Raw genomic sequence first — 19,614 nt, forward strand, 5'->3', positions numbered from 1 at the left:
AGCAGGCAGATCAGGTTTCCAGAGAGAAGAGGAAGTCCCTCCCTCCCAAGCCCAAGCCTGCTTCATCTCCTGCCCCAGGATTAACCACTTGTCATCCACCATGGCCTCAACAGAAAATCAAAAACTGCCTAACAATACATTCCCATTGTCCACGGCCACTTCAGTATAATAAAACACAGTGTCTTGCCCTTGGAGAGGGCATGCACAAACAGAATTAGGTAGCAACAGCAGAGAAGAATACGTGTAGTCATAGAACTTGAGAGCTAGAACAGACTCCAAAGACCACATGGTTAAACTTCCTCTGTCAAAAAAACAGAGGCACAGAGTCTTCACTAATCTACACAAAGCCATGCTCAGCATTTGGTAGTTGAGTCCAAGTCCTCAACCCAAGCTCCTTCCTCTAGATTTTCATGTAGCTGCTTCTCTTGGCCCCCTAAATTAAACTGAAAGATACTTAAATAATTTGGGGGCTTTATTTTTTTCTGTGCCTAAGCAAAACAGAAACATTCCTTGTTAAGCCAAGGCAGGGTCTGACAGAGCTTAGCAGCTGGAAATGTCTTTCAAAATCAAGAAACACCACATCTCTTTTGAAAGTGGGATCAACAGTTTGTGCCCCTTAATTGTGAAGAAACGTATTTCTTTGTGCAAAAAAAAAAAAAAAAAAAAAATAACCGCAGTGAAATTGCTGAAGACAAATATATTGGGCAAGGAAGTCGGCAAAGCAAGAGATACTGAGTTGTTCAGAACAGTTAGTTTATTCACGTGCAAAAAAAAGGAGAAAAAATATAGGCAAATTATTTTCCGTTTGCAAATATGTTCTCTGAATTTTGCCAGAAGATGAATATACAGGAACTCATGAGTTATAAGAACTGAATGCCCAATTATTTGATAAAAAGGACAGGCTGAAATAGGGCTAAAGAGGGGACAAAAATCTTTACTCACCCTATAGCAAAATCTTCCCACCACTGCCATCCAGGATTATTGATGAGCTGAGTCATATACTTGAGATCACTGCTTTGAGGTGATCTCAGTTTAAAACATACACTCCATTTATTCACACGTATGAATGACATGAAGATGACATAACTTTTGAAAAAAATATTAATAGGTCTTCATTTTTTCACTTTTGTTTATTAAAGTACCTGCTGCAGGTCAGGATTATAATAGTATAATCTTGATATACTATTAAAAACATATAAAAAATAAGATATGAGAACTACCCTTCATGCTCTCGCAGTCCAAGAGAGGAGGACAGACTAATAAACAATGACAACCATGAGCATTATCAAGCCACAAACACATCAAGCCACAAGCACATCAAGCCACAAGCACATCAAGCACTATGACAGGATAATGTATAGACAATGAGCTACCAGAGGCACCTGGAGTAAAAGTTGGTAGGGGGCTAAGAGTTAAAAGAGGAGGTGCATGAGATTAAATTTAAAGAGATTAGGACTAAACTGTGCAAAAGTGGTGGAGAGGAAGAGTCAAATATGAGAAATGAAAAGACACAGGTGAGCAAATGACTTGGCAATCAGTTGGATGTAGGGTTTCTGGAAGAGGGAGGCAATATGTTGATTCCCAGTGACACATCCTGAACAGATGCCTAGACAGCTGACAGCAGTGCAGGCTCCTGCAGGTCATGGTCCCCGCCTGGCATCTCATGCACATAACGGAAGCAGCCAGTGCCATTATCCCAAAGGGGGTATTTCATGCACATGGCAGGATCCACCTCTGCCCAGCCTCACTTGACAAGCTCAGCTGCTGCTGACTGATCCGTAACTCTCAGAGTGCATTCATGATACAGGATGATCTGTGACCTGTTGGAATTTCATTCCCCAGAGCTTAGATTTTCTGCCAGATTAGCCACTCTGCTTGACAATAATGCCTTCTATTTCATGCTCAATGTTTGGACTCTTAGTCTTCATTTTTGCTTTAATACAAGATCTCTGGTCTGCCTGACTGGATAGTATAGTCAATCAAGTAAGGAAACTTGGAGAAAGGCTAATAAATTTTATTTTGACCTTGTGTTTTAAGTGTCCATAGGACCAAAATTCCTCCAGCCAATAGGTGAAACTATTTCTTTTACTTGTTGACATTTAGTGTACAGCTTGCCAGCCACTTTGTTTTTGTTCTTTGGCTTGAGTATCAGCTTTTTGCTGTTCTTCCTCCCTTTTTTCTAACCTTACTGCTGCATCATGAGAAACAATATGCCTTCATTAACTCTTCTACTCAACTGCACAGGTCTGTTCTAGCAGAATGCCCATTGTATTCTCATTTTGAATTTGTTCAGTTGTCTTTGTAAGTGTGTCCCCTGTACCACACCATTGCACAGTTTTATGCATGTTGTCTTGTATTTCTTTTTTCTTACTTCCTTCCTTGTGTCATAACTCGAGAAACAGCTGCCCATCTATCATTAATTGAAGTAGAATAGGACTGATTATTAGGGCAGAAAATTCTGGAATTAGGTCTGTTCACTAGAATTAGGGGAAAGAGGGCAGGCACATATACTAGGAGTCTAAACCTAGCTACAGATGTTGGAAGTTCAGTCTGCAGGCAAAGGAAGGATGTTTCAAACAGGGATGCGGCAGGGTGACATTGGACCAGAGGATATAATGTGTGTAGGGTGTGGGGAGTGGAGTTCATACCAGAATGGTATGGGGAGATGATGGCATTGCTTCTGACAAGGAAGACTCAGAGGCTGGTCCTGCAGATACTTGCTAACATCCAAGGAAGGTCATAATAAGACGCAGAGAAGATGGCGACAGCATCTGGTTCCCAGAAGCAGGCTCAGACAGAAAGCACACCAGCCAGGGTGAGCCTGAGACCCCTTGGAGCTTCTTCAACAGTTCTGCCTCCAGGCCAGGAGCTGTGGAGTAGGGGAGCAATGGGGAGAGAGGCATAAGGGGAGATAACTATGGCCTTGGAAGAGGAGTCGTCATTGTGATGAGCCCCTGAGGACAAGGACTATTCCACCTCTCTGGCCTCCAATAGGAGTGCACATAGTGAGTGCTTAGTAAGTGCAAATTCAGTGAATTAAAAGGCTACCTTCAGTTAATCATTCAAAACCCATTATAACAGATAACTTCACGGGTTTAATGTACCGCAAGGGCATAGATGGCACCCAGAAAAGGAACAGTTTCATACAATAAAAGCCTGATTGTGCAGATTACAGTGATTGACAGAAATAGCCTCAGAGGCCCTGACACAGCCGATTACACACAGATGGAGACTCAGCAGCCCTCAGTGCCCAAGAGCAGCACTGCTGCCCTTGCTATGACGCAACCACACTGGGCTGTGGAGGCCGCCAGTCATCAGAAGCTCCCTTTACTGTTCTCATGGAATGGGAGAAAGGATCATCACCCTCTTAGCCCTTCATTCTGTTCTGGAGACTCTAGCTTGGGACCTGCCTGCTCATTAGGTATAAGTAACTAGTAACAACCCCTGCATATTCCTGAGTGCCTACTGGGAAGGTGAACGGGAGGTCAGTTTCCCAGGACCATTTACCCAGGTGCACCATATAAAAGGCCCAGCTTTAGTGATTCCCACACTAGTTCAGTGCATTAACTCACTGGTCTACCCAAACCACCCATACCCTAAAGGGGACGGGGTTGGGAATCTGCTGTATTTAGACTCTAGGCGTTAGGTCACCTACACCCACCAGAGAAGAATACATTCCTGTGGCAACGTGGGAGAGACACGTAGTTTCTACTGAGGTAAGGGTTGCCACCAGCCACCTCAGATGGACATAATATACATTTGCACAAAAGTTGTACTTTTTTCTGGACAGATGTAAAGAGAAACCAATACTGCCTAAAGCAAAATTGTAAAACTGGGAAGTCAGTGAAATTTGCCTTGGGTATCTCCAACCCCTCCTGTTTCCCCTCAGTGGCCACACCCTGGCCTCCCCTCCCCTCTGTTCCCTGCTCCTTCCTCATTCTGGATGCCTTCCTAAGCCTTAAAACACACATACACACAGGATCTGATCACATCATTATACCTAACTGTCTCTTTCACATTACAGTAGTAACTGCCTCAGGCATTTTTATTTAAAATCTTTTATTATGGAATAAAATGGTTTCTTAGGTCTTCCCTGGAAGGAATTTTTAGGTAATATTAAACAAGTAGAATTTGTTTTTTTGTTTTGAGGATTAATTTTTTTTTCTTTTTACTAACAGGGGAGTGGCTGGGCACAGTGGCTCACGCCTGTAATCCCAGCACTTTGGGAGGCCAAGGTGGGTAGATTACCTGAGGTCAGGAGTTCAAGACCAGCCTGGCCAACATGGTGAAACCTCATCTCTACTAAAAATACAAAAACTAGCTGGGCATGCTGGTGCACGCCTGTGGTCCCAGCTACTCAGGAGGCTGAGGCAGGAGAATCGCTTGAATCCAGGAGGTGGAGGTTGCAGCAAGCCAAGATTGCGCCACTGCACTCCAGCCTGGGTGACAGAGTGAGACTCCAACTCAAAAACAAAAACAAAAGCAAACAAACAAACAAAAAAAAAACTGGGAGTCTTTTCTGGTTTCTAAAAATTATACTGTACTATATCAAAGGCTGGCTGCTCCAAATATCAATAAATGACTGAAAGTTTGCTTTAGAGGTGTTAGATGCTGGTTAGTTACTTTAGAAGGGGCTTGGATGTGTCAGGTGCTAAGAAGCTACTTCAGAAGGGGCATCCTGGACTTCTCCCCTCCCCCAACATTTACCCCCTACACTCCCATTCCCCTGCTAAAGAGAACACCACATTGAAAATACTTTATGAAGTACTGAGATGGTTTTTATATGTTATCTCATTTAATCCTCCCAAGAGTCCTATGAGAGAAGATTATAATTATCCCAATTAAAAGTAATTCCATTTACTGCTTTCCCTAGAAACATCATTGCCTTGGCTCAGTGACATTATACTGTCCAGGTTTTCCTCCTCCTCTCTCATTGCTCCTTCTCAGGACCTTTGCTGGCTCCATTTCTCCCTGCCCCTTTAATACTGAGGTTCCTTAGGACATGCCCTGGAGTTGTGCTACACGAATCCTAGGCCATCTCATTCATCCAGGAACTTTAATTGCAGCATGCATGTCTAGACTCACCAAGACCTTCTGAGCCCAACCCTCTCTTGGAGATCCAGGCCTTTACAACACTTGTGCTTGGGTATCTCAAAGGTCCCTGAAATACCTTATGTCTAAAGCCGAATGCCTACTCTACCCCCACTCACCCACCGCTCGCCATTGCCACTGAAAAATCTGGCTCTTGTTCCTTAATTCCTCTGTCCCCAGCCCATAGTCAATGGTTAAGCCCTGTCTGCTGTTCCCCTCCTCATGGCCTCTCAGCTCCACTGCTACCATCACCTCCTCACTAGGACTCCTGCACATCCACTAAATGGTTCCGCCACATCCACTGTGTCCTTCTTTAACCCACTCCCTGTAGAATAACCTGAGAAGTTTTTTTAAAATACAAATCTCATCAAGCCACACCCCTGCTATAACAGTCAATAGTCGGCCATGGCCCTATAGATACGGTTCCCCAGCTTTAATATGGCCTCTGAGACTCAGGGCAGTATGAGTCCCTGTCCAGCTTTCCAGCCTTATCTCACTCCACTGTCTCTTTCACCAACACTCCTGCTTCTCTGGCTTCCTTTCAACTTCTTGGAAGTTCAAGGGTCTTGGTACCCCATGACCTTTACATCCTCTGTTCTTCTCATCCAACTAACTCTTAATCATCCTCAGAATCTCAACTTAAATGTCACTCCCTCAAGGAGATCTTCCCTAATTCTTTAGGTAGGCTAACTCCCTTTGGGATGTGCTCTGATGGCACATAATCCTCATCACAATGAAAATGACGTGTTTAATGTCCGTCTGCTTATCCAGACTGTAAGCACCCCAAGAGTGAATTATTTTCAGCACTCTGTCTTCAGTATCCAGTGCAGTGTCTAACACAGGCTTTGTTTTGTGTTGAATTAAGTGATTTGTCCAAGCGAGGTTGGAAATGTCAAAGTAAAGACTTGAGCCCCAATCTGTCTGACTCCAAAGGCCATTTTCGCTATACCTTTTTCCATCACTGTGTATTCCCCTCCTCCCACCAATTCTTAGATGTCCTGTAATGGCAGTCATGTGATCATCCCTTAGAGGAGGTAAATCTCAGCCTCTTGGTTGAGAATCCCCTATATCAATCCTCAAGCATCCCAGGCAAATGTGAAGACCAGGGAAGAGCTGCTCAAGGGCCCCCTAGTGTGGTAGGGTATGTGTTTCTTCTAATATGTGTCCACAAATTCTTTGATATTCCTATCTGTGAGAAATGGAGCTTAAGCCCCTTCCTTGAGTGTGGACGGGATTTAGTGACTCAATTCTAAGGAGTAATTTTGGCACAAGTGACCCACTGTAACTTCTGAGACTAGATCATAAGGACATAGCAGCTTCCACTTTGCTCTTGAGATGAGAGAGTTCCCTGGTCCCTGCCTCTTCGTCGTTCAGATGCTTCTCTTCTTCGCTTCTCTACCACTCTGCTGTGCTGCTCTGCTCTTCTGCCAGTGGAGTTTGGGGTTTTTATGGGTACAGGATGGAAAGCATGGTGGGCCAGGGTGGTTTAGGAAAAGGCAACATTCAAGCGGGAAAACAGGGAAGTAAGTGATTTGGGCCACAGTCTCAGGCTTTTCTACTTAAGGGTGGGGCTTCGTCAGGGACCCTGCCTTTTTCTGCCTTGAATTTCTCTGCCTCCTGTACCTGTCACTCTCACTTGGATCACCTCACTCTGGGGAAGTCAGCAGCCATGTCATGAAGACATTTAAGTAGCTCTACGAAGAGAGGACCACATGGTGAGAAACAGGGGCCTCCTACCAAAACAGCCAGCCAGACAATGAGGCCTTCTAGCAACAATCCATGTAAGTGAGCCATCTCAGAATGAGATCTTCTAGCCCAGTTGAGCCTTCAAATGACTGCAGCCACAACTGACATCTTGACTGCACTCCCATGAAAGAACTCTGGGCCACAACCACCCTGCTAGGGTGCTTCCAAATTCCCAACCCACAGAAACTATGAACTAATGCTTGTTGTTTTAAGCTGCTAAGTTTGCGGGGGGGGTAGTAATTTGTTACACAGCAGTAAATAACTAATACAGAATAAAAAAGAGATATAGTGGGATCATGTCATATATGATAATAGGACCAGTTTTGGGGAACAGGAGAAAAGAACAGCTATTGTGTAGAAACCCTTTATCTTTTTATGGATGTGATTATGTTGCACATGACAATGCTGAGGTGGGAGGAGGGGTACCAGGGCAGAAAGGAGCCTGAATTCGAAGTGGGCACCCAAATATGAGCCCCAGACAACTCAAGGCCAGTAACAGAGGAGTGGAGGCAAGAACTATAAGGCCAATGGTGGTATGCAAATGTAGCATCCATAACCAAACACTGAACTACAGAAGGATATCTAGAAGTGGGCACCAGAAGACCAAACTGCTACAGAATCAGAGATAGGTCTGAGATCACAGCAGAAAGAGAGGAAGTGGAAACGGGATTCTGCTGTGGGCCTTCTGCCCCAGCTGACTGAATTTCCACACACTCCATATATGAAGATTTCTTCTCCTAAAGCATGTTGGAATGAATGCTGCTGGGCCCCACCCTATCCACTTTACCATCTGAGTGTTGGCTGATAACATTCACAGCTGCCTGCTCTCTCTGGAGAACTGGCCTGTAATCACCCACCTCCCCGTCAGCAGACCTGGGTCAATGACTAACTGTCAGAGGGGGTATGAAGAGCTGGTGCCTTTGCCTTGAGGTGGGACTAATGTTTGTGCAATTTATGCTACAGAGCTTCTCATGGAATTAGACTTAAGGTAATTTCCACCTGAGACCATGTTCTTCCTCTGCTCTTTCCAGCCATCCTCACTCCTCTTTCCCAAGAGTGCTCCTGCAATAAATCACTTGAACAAGAATCCCCATTTCAGGAGATGTTTCTAGGGATCCCAATCTATAACACATCTTAAAGGCATCCCATAGTTTCTGATATTTGTATGTCAGTGTGTATTGTGTGTGTGTCTTTGCATGTTTGTGTGATTGTGATGATGATGAAGAAAAAATATGTAAAATGAGAAAAAAATAAAAATTAATCTTGCTTAAAGAATCCATGAATCAATAAAGTGAGAAGGCAAAACCTAGCAATTTGGTTAAATGGTTTAAAAGAAACACACATTAGTGATTTCTCTAAATATTTGTTGTAGAACACCTCTTCCCAAAACCTCCTTCCCTGTATGCGTCTGTGTTTGAGTTATTCAAAAGAAAAACTTACGAAAGACTTAGAAGGCAGAAATGAAGCAGGACTACCAATCTCTAAAGGTTGTTGTAGTTAGGTGCAGTGAGAGACAGATATGCAGAGGTGCTGATGTGTCCTAAATTAGCCTGGCTTTTTCCACTCTGTGTCTAACTCTTCTTCTCAATTGCTGGATCTGCTGACTGACAGTGACCCCACACCCACTATCAGATGCAAAGGCAATAGCTCACCATGGATTTCTCCACCAGGCCTCCATCATTGTCCAACTTCAGTATTTGGATGTGCCTGGCTTCCCCAATTCCCTAGCAGGTTCTGACTTGTCCAATCATGCCAGTGTGTCAGGAGGGTTGATTAGTGATTTTCTCTCATCCTCCAACTCCCTTGTTTTGGACTTTACATCCTGAAATTTCCCCATAATTGTAAAGGGTCTTGTTTCTATAACCAATCCTTTATTCCATAATACTTAAGGTGGTTGGCTTCCCTGATTACACTCTGATACCCTGATATACTCATGCACTGATTATATTTCATTGCCGTACTGCATGGTAACTATTATATATTTCATTAAATTGGTTTAACATTAATTTTGTTGATGTTATTTTTCACTAGAAACAATCAACTCCCTAGATATATGTATGATATTGAGAGCTTGCTACTCTTTTAGCATGGTCACCTGAGGAAAACTTTACAAAATTAGAGGGAACATTGAATAAACACTGAGATATTAACAGGCATTGGCAATGGAAAGAAAATGGAGGATTTTCATTTGGATCATATTTCCCATTCATAATTCTGATTACAGTGTGAAAAATAAATTATAGACAGTTTAAGAATGGAAATGGGGAAACCAGTTAGTAGGGTATTGCAGCAGGCCAGGCAGGAGATAATGGTAGGTTGGACTAAGATGGTGGCAATAGAGTAGGAGTGAGGAATCTTTGTCTGCCAGAAGGCCACCTAGACACAAATAACCATGTCAAAGGTAACAAAAGCATCTTTGTCTCTGAACCACCATCATAGAAGAACTGGGACATTTTACCTTCTGGATTCCCTCTCTTTCCTTGTAGAAATTCCAAATGTCTTATATGTTGTTTAGCTTTAACTTTTTTTGCTAACACTACTTAATTTGTTTTTGTTCAACAATGCTTAATATGCTTCTCACTACCTAGTCACTGCTTTAAGTGCTTTTCAAAGGTTGGCTCATTTAATCTTTATTATAGCCACTATGCCATTTTCCTGGTGTTTTCAGTTGGCAGCAAAAACTTCTGTCACCACTGCCATTGCTGCTTCTATCACAGCTATTGGTCCGGCTGATGGAGTTTGCTTCTATTCCTGTGGTGGCTGTTAGTCTCTCTGACATAGGGAGGAATATCAGTTGGGTTTCATGGTTGCAAGCAACAGAAATGAATTCAGGTTATTTGAAACTGCAAATAAACTTATCTGTAAAATATCAGGTACTACCACCCAGCCCTTTGAGTATTCAGTATTCACATACACCATGCTCCCTTATTTTTATACTTTTACACACACACAGACACACCACTAAATATAATGCAGCTTTTCTTCATAATAACCAAAAATGTTCTCATATCCTTGCCGAAATGAGATAATCCACAGTTTCATCAGACACTGCATGCAGGATTTTGGGGCAATTTAATTTCTTCTTTGGTTCAATACAATCCCATGTTGATACTCTACAATCTAGGGACTACTTGACCCTTCCTATTATAGTACATACTCTATGAGTCAAGGAGTCAATGTAAGGATTCTTCTAGTTGCTGAGGTTGTCTACTTCTGACTGTATTCCGTATGTCTTAGGTAAGGGGAGATAACCATGAGATGAGAGTTTGGGCTCTCACATGACCTATCATGAGGGCATTGGGTCAAAATTCCACTTAATACCTCTTCCTTATAAGCATCAATATTAACGTGGCTCTGAACTTCAAAAAATTAGTATAAGTCTATGGTAATTGTTGAAATGCCCCTAAATGTTTTGAATATTTCCCTTTCTCTCAATCACACTTATCCAGTAAGTGGCTTCAGACCCCTTGGAGAAGACTGAAGAGGAAGAGTCACAGTATGTTCTTGTGATGTGGGTATAAACTCCTTCCTAAGGCATAGTGAGCCACTCTGTCAGAGGTGTGTGAACCAGGACAACTCCATCTTGAATAGGAGCTGGCTAAAATAAGGCTGAAACCTACTGGGCTGCATTCCCAGCATTCTAAGTCACAGGATGAAATTGAAGGTCGGCACAAGATACAGGTCATAAAGACCTTGCTGATAAAACAGGCTGCAGTAAACAAGCCAGCTAAAACCCAACAAAAGCAAGATGGTGACAAGAGCGTCCTCTGGTCATCCTCATTGCTGCACTCCCACTGGCGCCATGACAATTTACAAATGCCATGGCAACATCAGGAAGTTGCCCTATATGGTCTAAAAAGGGGAGGCATGAATAATCCACCCCTTGTTTAGCATATCATCAAGAAATAACCATAAAAATGGGCAACCAGCCGCCCTCAGGGCTGCTCTGTCTATGGAGTAACCATTCTTTTATTCCTTTACTTTCTTAATAAACTTGCTTTCACTTTACTCTATGGACTCACCCTGAATTCTTTCTGGCACGAGATCCAAGAGCCCTCTCTTGGGGTCCGGATCAGGACCCCTTTGCTCTAACATCTTTCTGGCAACCACAGAAGAGACTACAGTGTGGAAACCCCTGACCCGAAGGCTAACTTTGGGTAAGTGGTGGGGTCCTGTAACTGCTTTCTGGCCACCACAGAAAAGACTATAGTGAGGAAACCCCTGACCCAAAGGATAACTTTGGGCAAGTGGTCGGGTCTGTTAATATCTTTCTGGTGAAACCTGAAGGAGTGATACTGAGGTGACCCCCAACCCAAAGGAAATAGACTACAGCACTGATTGGACAACTTTGTGTAAGTGGGGTGCGTATACCTGGGTAAAGAATGAGACTGGGGAAAAAAAAAAAAAAAAAAAGAATGGGACTGGGGTAGATGCCCAACTTACGGGAGTTAGAGTCTCTCCTAAGACAGAGTGGGTTAGAGGACCCTCTTAATAAAAAGCAAGGACACTTGACTGACCTTGGGTTAGAGGCCCAACTTAGGAGGGTTAGAGTCTCTTCTAAGACCTAAGGGGTTAAAGGCCCCTCTCATTAAAGTCCCTTTTGGCTAAGAACGAGTTTGGCACTGTGGGATGTTAACTGCTATTCTCTTTGGATTAATCTGCCTTGCACGCTTTGCTGACAGCTGTGGGTGACAGGATTAGGCATGTACAGGATCATAGGACATGGGGAGATTTCTCCTCCCCACAAAGGGGAAACTTGAGAGTTGATGGGGCTGCTGGAAAAGATCTTTTCACGACCGGCAAGTGGCCACCTGAACTTTTCAGTGTCAGCTGTAATAGGTGGTTCCTTCTCTGGCCTCCCTGAGTGCCTTGCCTTCCCCACCCTGCCTCAGGCAGTGCTTTCCTCTCACTCTTAAATTTGTTGAATGAATGGTAAGTATCATTGTTTATCTCCTGTAAAGTTTTGATTAGTGGAAGAAAGGACTTGTGATGCTAATCTTAAACTGTAGCAAATCTGGTGTGCTTTGTGTGTCTTTCTTTCCGTGTTCTATAATGGAGAGGAGTACCTTAGGATAGAATGTGGGCCTAGGACACCTGCAAGCCCGCTGTTCAAGATGGCCCAGGAAACTGGTCAGTCATGTCTTTGGGAGTCTGACCTTATAACCACGTGGCAATCGTTTCTCTTCGTCTCTACCATCACAATGGTGGCCGAGGTTCAGACTTCAATTCCTGGCTTAGGGGATGAGTTCTTTCTCTTCCACTGTCTGTGTATTTATATGTGTTGTGTGTGTAACACAAAAGAACTTTGATTAATTGGTTTAATAATACGAGCTTAAACCAAATATTTTATCAGAAAAGTTAAAAATGTAATGCCTTTTAGTTCATGTGACTTAAGTAATCTTTGGGAAATAAAGATAGTTTTAAAGATTATTGGTAAAATAAAAATGTCTTCAAAAGTGTAAATACTTGGCCTAAATTATGCAGGTAAGATATTAAATGTGCTAAATGCTTTAAGGCCACAAACTGCTTCTTTAACTTTTGAGCATTAGATTCTAGATAAGGCTTAGGACATGTGGAGTTAGCCACGCCCCTAGCTATGCTGCAGTCAGCCCTTATCTGCATTTCTGCCTAGTGTGTCCTATGCTAGGCTCCATACCTACTACATAATTAAAATCCTGAGCTTACCAAGGTTTTCAACAAAAGTAAAAGTCACTAAGAGTTAACATTGTAATGAGACTACCAAAGAAAGAGCTCTACATGCAAGGTGTGTGAAGAAAGTAGAATGTGTTTTTGGCAAACAAAATTATAAGAACTCATGGGAATGCGGATTTCTTGCCCAAGTTTAAAGGGTTAAAGGACTTTTTTAAGTGAGATAGGAAAAAAATCTAAAGGTTTGAACAAATTGTGGAAGGTTTGTGAAAAATTAATCGTAAAAGAAATTCTGTGTGTGAACATATTGGCTAAAATTAAAGGGGTAATACCAACCTGGCTAACGCGGTGAAACCCCATCTCTACTAAAAATACAAAAAAAATTAGCTGGGTGTGGTGGCAGGCGTCTGTAGTCCCAGCTACTCGGGAGGCTGAGGCAGGAGAATGGCATGAACCCGGGAGGCAGAGCTTGCAGTGAGCCAAGATTGTGCCACTGCACTCCAGCCTGGGCGACACAGCGAGACTCCGTCACAAGAAAAAAAAAAAAAATTAAAGGGGTATTATTCAGTTTTTGCACTCAATTCAGTAAATTCAGTAACTTGAACATTGGAATAAAAGCACAACAGGTTTTTCTTAAAGCAAAAACCTGCTTATGATTTGCTCTTTAACAAAAATGTGTAAAGCGTTATAAAAGGTTTATGAAAATCTTACCTTATCAAAGTGATTAAGATTGAATACATTTGTCTATAAGGTTGCATAAGAATTGGGTTTGACATCAATAATATACTAATGTGAAGGTGAAATTTGGTGTATTTGTTTAAAAGTCTTACAAGAAGCATTGTCAAATATGAAATGGTGTTTGGTTTTCTTTGGGCTGTATTTGTATAAATATGTTACTGGTATGTGTTCCAAAATTATTTAAAAAGCTATAATTCTAATATGATATAGTGTTATTAATAATTATAATTGTTACATAAAATTTTGTATTCCACAGAAACAACCAAATTTGTCAATTGTGTTTTTGACTGTGGCTGTCCTAAGACATTTTCTCATCCACAGACAATTGTTGTCTTGATTTAGTCCTCTTTCGAAGATGGTTTTATAATCAACTGTAGGACTTCAACAAGTGCACTTAAATGCAGGTTTTCGGATAACTTTAGAAACTGTGACATCAAGATAGACGAAAAAACTTTCAGGACTCTCATAGAGAGCTGAAATGTTCACAAATATCAAGCAGAACAGGAGTTAACTAAATTAACTGAACCAATAAAAAAATTGAAGTAGTCTTTTTAACTTTTTGCTTAAAACGTTGCTGATCCTAGGCTGGGCGTGGTGGCTCACTCCTGTAATCCCAGCACTTTGGGAGGCCAAGGAGGGCAGATCACGAGGTCAGGAGATCAAGACCATCCTGGCTAACATAGTAAAACCCCATCTCTACTAAAAATACAAAAAATTAGCCTGGCATGGTGGCAGGCGCCTGTAGTCCCAGCTACTCGGGAGGCAGAGGCAGGAGAATTGCGTGAACCCGGGAGGTGGAGCTTGCAGTGAGCCGAGATCGCACCACTGCACTCCAGCCTGGGCGACAGAGCGAGACTCCGTCTCAAAAAAAAAAAAAGGTGGTGGAGGTTCCAAGATGGCCAAATAGGAACAGGTCCAGTCTACAGCTCCCAGCATGAGCAACACAGAAGACGGGTGATTTCTGCATTTCCAACTGAGCTTTGAAGAGAGTAGTGGTTCTCCCAGCATGGAGTTTGAGATCTGAGAAGGGACAGCATGCCTCCTCAGGCAGGTCTCTGACCCCTGAGTAGCCTAACTGGAAGGCACCTCCCAGTACGGGCTGACTGACACCTCACACGGCTGGGTGACCCTCTGAGACGAAGCTTCCAGAGGAACAATCAGGCAGCAACACTGGCTGTTCTGCAGCCTCCACTGGTGATACCCAGACAAACAGGGTCTGGAGTGGATCTCCAGCAAACTCCAACAGACCTGCAGCTGAGGGTCCTGACTGTTAGAAGGAAAACTAACAAACAGAAAGGACATCCACACCAAAACCCCATCTGTATGTCACCATCATCAAAGACCAAAGGTAGATAAAACCACAAAGATGAGGAGAAACCAGAGCAGAAAAGCTGAAAATTCTAAAAATCAGAGCACTTCTTCTCCTCCAAAGGAATGCAGCTCCTCGCCAGCAATGGAACAAAGCTGGACGGAAAATGACTTTGACGAGTTGAGAGAAGGCTTCAGAGGATCAAACTTCTCCAAGCTAAAGGAGGATGTTCGAACCCATCACAAAGAAGCTAAAAACCTTGAGAAAAGGTTAGACGAATGGCTAACTAGAATAACCAGTGCAGAGAAGACCTTAAATGACCTGATGGAGCTGAAAACCATGGCACAAGAACTACGTGACGCACGCACAAGCTTCAGTAGCCAATTCAATCAAATGGGAGAAAGGGTATCAGTGATTGAAGATCAAATGAATGAAAGGAAGTGAGAAGTTTAGAGAAAAAAGAGTAACAAGAAACGAACAAAGCCTCCAAGAAATATGTGAAAAGACCAAATCTACATCTGATTGGTGTACCTGAAAGTGACGGGGAGAATGGAACCAAGCTGGAAAACACTCTTCAGGATATTATCCAGGAGAACTTCCCCAACCTAGCAAGGCAGGCCAACATTCAAATTCAGGAAATACAGAGAACGCCACTCCTCGATAAAGATACTCCTCGAGAAGAGCAATTCCAAGACACATTATTGTCAGATTCACCAAAGTTGAAATGAAGGAAAAAATGTTAAGGGCAGCCAGAGAGAAAGGTCGGGTTACCCACAAAGGGAAGCCCATCAGACTAACAGGAGATCTCTCGGTAGAAACTCTACAAGCCAGAAGAGAGTGGGGGCCAATATTCAACATTCTTAAAGAAAAGAATTTTCAACACAGAATTTCATATCCAGCCAAACTAAGCTTCACAAGTGAAGGAGAAATAAAATCCTTTACAGACAAGCAAATGCTGAGAGATTTTGTCACCACCAGGCCTGCCTTACAAGAGCTCCTGAAGGAAGCACTAAACATGGAAAGGAACAACTGGTACCAGCCACTGCAAAAACATGCGAAATTGTAAAGACCATCTATGCTAAGAAGAAACTGCATCAACTAACGAGCAAATAACCAGCTAACATCATAATGACAGGATCAAATTCACACACAACAATATTCACCTTAAATGTAAACGGGCTGAATGCTCCAATTAAAAGACACAGACTGGCAAATTGGATAAAGAGTCAAGACCCATCAGTGTGCTGTATTCAGGAGACCCATCTCACGTGCAGAGACACACATAGGCTCAAAATAAAGGGATGGAGGAAGATCTACCAAACAAATGGAAAAAAAAAAAAAGGAGGGGTTGCAATCCTAGTCTCTGATAAAACAGACTTTAAACCAACAAAGATCAAAAGAGACAAAGAAGGCCATTACATAATGGTAAAGGGATCAATTCAAAAAGAAGAGCTAACTGTCCTAAATATATATGCACCCAATACAGGAGCACCCAGATTCATAAAGCAAGTGCTTAGAGACCTAAAAGAGACTTAGACTCCCACACAATAATAATGGGAGACTTTAACACCCCACTGTCAATATTAGACAGATCAACGAGACAGAAAGTTAACAAGAATACCCAGGACTTGAACTCAGCTCTGCACCAAGCGGACCTAATAGACATCTACAGAACTCTCCACCCCAAATCAACAGAATATACATTCTTCCTAGCACCACATCACACTTATTCCAAAATTGACCACATAGTTGGAAGTAAAGCACTCCTCAGCAAATGTAAAAGAACAGAAATTATAACAAACTGTCTCTCAGACCACAGTGCAATCAAACTAGAACTCAGGATTAAGAAACTCACTCAAAACCGCTCAACTACATGGAAACTGAACAACCTGCTCCTGAATGACTACTGGGTACATAACAAAATGAAGGCAGAAATAAAGATGTTCTTTGAAACCAATGAGAACAAAGACACAACATATCAGAATCTCTCGGACACATTTAAAGCAGTGTATAGAGGGAAATTTATAGCACTAAATGCCCACAAGAGAAAGCAGGAAAGATCCAAAATTGACACCCTAACATCACAATTAAAAGAACTAGAGAAGCAAGAGCAAACATATTCAAAAGCTAGCAGAAGGCAAGAAATAACTAAGATCAGAGCAAAACTGAAGGAGATAGAGACACAAAAAACCCTTCAAAAAATCAATGAATTCAGGAGCTGGTTTTTTGGAAAGATCAACAAAATTGACAGACCACTAGCAAGACTAATAAAGAAGAAAAGAGAGAAGAATCAAATAGACGCAATAACAAATGATAAAGGGGATATCACCACTGATCCCACAGAAATACAAACTACCATCAGAGAATACTATAAACACCTCTACACAAATAAACTAGAAAATCTAGAAGAAATGGATAAATTCCTCAACACATACACCCTCCCAAGACTAAACCAGGAAGAAGTTGAATCTCTGAATAGACCAATAACAGGCTCTGAAATTGAGGCAATATTTAACAGCCTACCAACCAAAAAAAGTCCAGGACCGGATGTATTCACAGCCGAATTCTACCAGAGATACAAGGAGGAGCTGGTACTATTCCTTCTGAAACTATTCCCATCAATAGAAAAAAGAGGGAATCCTCCTTAACTCATTTTATGAGACCAGCATCATCCTGATACCAAAGCCTGGCAGAGACACAACAAAAAAAGAGAATTTTAGACCGATATCCCTGATAAGCATTGATGCAAAAATCCTCAATAAAATGCTGGCAAACCGAATCCAGCAGCACATCAAAAAGCTTATCCACCATGATCAAGTGAGCTTCATCCCTGGGATGCAAGGCTGGTTCAACATGTGCAAATCAATAAATGTAATCCATCACATAAACAGAACCAAAGACAAAAACCACATGATTATCTCAATAGATGCAGAAAAGGCCTTTGACAAAATTCAACAGCCCTTCATGCTAAAAACTCTCAATAAATTAGGTATCGATGGATGTATCTCAAAATAATAAGAGCTATTTATGACAAACCCACAGCCAGTAGCATACTGAATGGGCAAAAACTGGAAGCATTCCCTTTGAAAACTGGCACAAGACAGGGATGCCCTCTCTCACCACTCCTATTCAACATAGTGTTGGAAGTTCTGGCCAGGGCATTCAGGCAGGAGAAAGAAATAAAGGGTATTCAATTAGGAAAAGAGGAAGTCAAATTGTCCCTGTTTGCAGATGACATGATTGTATATTTAGAAAACCCTGTCATCTCAGCCCAAAATCTCCTTAAGCTGATAAGCAACTTCAGCAAAGTCTCAGGACACAAAATCAATGTGCAAAAATCACAAGCATTCCTATACACCAACAACAGACAGCCATATCATAAGTGAACTCCCATTCACAATTGCTTCAAAGAGAATAAAATACCTAGGAATCCAACTTACAAGGGATGTGAAGGACCTCTTCAAGGAGAACTACAAACCACCGCTCAACGAAATAAAAGAGGACACAAACAAATGGAAGAATATTCCATGCTCATGGATAGGAAGAATCAGTATTGTGAAAGTGGCCATACTGCCCAAGGTAATTTATAGATTCAATGCCATCACCATCAAGCTACCAATGACTTTCTTCACACAATTGGAAAAAACTACTTTTAAGTTCATATGGAACCAAAAAAGAGCCCACATTGCCAAGACAATCCTAAGCCAAAAGTACAAAGCTGGAGGCATCATGCTACCTGACTTCAAACTATACTACAAGGCTACAGTAACCAAAACAGCATGGTACTGGTACCAAAACAGAGATATAGAGCAATGGAACAGAACAGAGCCCTCAGAAATAATACCACACATCTACAACCATCTGATCTTCGACAAACCTGACAAAAACAAGAAATGGGGAAAGGATTCCCTATTTAATAAATGGTACTGGAAAAACTGGCTAGCCATATGTAGAAAGCTGAAATTGGATCCCTTCCTAACACGTTATACAAAAATTAATTCAAGATGGATTAAAGACTTAAATGTTAGTCCTAAAACCATAAAAACCCTAGAAGAAAACCTAGGCAATACCATTCAGGACATAGGCATGGGCAAGGACTTCATGTCTAAAACACCAAAGCAATGGCAACAAAAGCCAAAATTGACAAATGGGATCTAATTAAACTAAAGAGCTTCTGCACAGCAAAAGAAACTACCATCAGAGTGAAGAGGCAACCTACAGAATGGGAGAAAATTTTTGCAATCTACCCATCTGACAAAGGGCTAATATCCAGAATCTACAAAGAACTTAAACAAATTTACAAGAAAAAATCAAACAACCCCATCAAAAAGTGGGCAAAGGATATGAACAGACACTTCTCAAAAGAAGACATTTATGCAGCCAACAGACACGTGAAAAAGTGCTCATCATCACTGGCCATTAGAGAAATGCAAATCAAAACCACAATGAGATACCATCTCACACAAGTTAGAATGGTGATCATTAAAATGTCAGGAAACAACAGGTGCTGGAGAGGATGTGGAGAAATGGGAACACTTTTACACTGTTAGTGGGAGTGTAAACTAGTTCAACCATTGTGGAAGACAGTGTGGTGATTCCTCAAGGATCTAGAACCAGAAATACCATTTGACCCAGCCATCCCATTACTGGGTATATACCCAAAGGATTTTAAATCATGCTGCTATAAAGACACATGCACACGTACGTTTATTGCGGCGCTATTCACAATAGCAAAGACTTGGAAGCAACCCAAATGTCCATCAATGATAGACTGGATTAAGAAAATGTGGCACATATACACCATGGAATACTATGCAGCCATAAAAAAGGATGAGTTCTTGTCCTTTGTAGGGACATGGATGAAGCTGGAAACCATCATTCTCAGCAAACTATCGCAAGGACAGAAAACCAAACACCGCATGTTCTCACTCATAGGTGGGAATTGAACAATGACAACTCTTGGACACAGGATGGGGAACATCACACACCGGGGTCTGTCGTGGGGTTGGGGGAGGGGGAGGGATAGCATTAGGAGATATACCTAATGTAAATGACAAGTTAATGGGTGCAGCACACCAGCA

The 19,614-nt window shown here is 42.0% G+C and overlaps 1 long non-coding RNA gene across 2 annotated transcripts in view; it reads right to left on the minus strand.

Moving 5' to 3' along the window:
- LOC129057708 (uncharacterized) overlaps positions 1 to 19,614 on the minus strand; it is a 98,424-nt gene that overhangs the window by 68,006 nt on the left and 10,804 nt on the right. The window contains exon 3 of one of the 2 annotated variants that reach the window (XR_010136296.1): positions 1,208 to 2,869. The exons of the other annotated variant lie outside the window; for it this stretch is intronic. This is a non-coding gene — a long non-coding RNA (uncharacterized LOC129057708). Of the gene's footprint in view, positions 1 to 1,207; positions 2,870 to 19,614 lie in introns of those variants that run through there. 2 annotated transcript variants of the gene reach the window in all.

This window comes from Pongo abelii, chromosome 12, assembly GCF_028885655.2.
Source record: "Pongo abelii isolate AG06213 chromosome 12, NHGRI_mPonAbe1-v2.0_pri, whole genome shotgun sequence".
NCBI lineage: Eukaryota > Metazoa > Chordata > Mammalia > Primates > Hominidae > Pongo > Pongo abelii.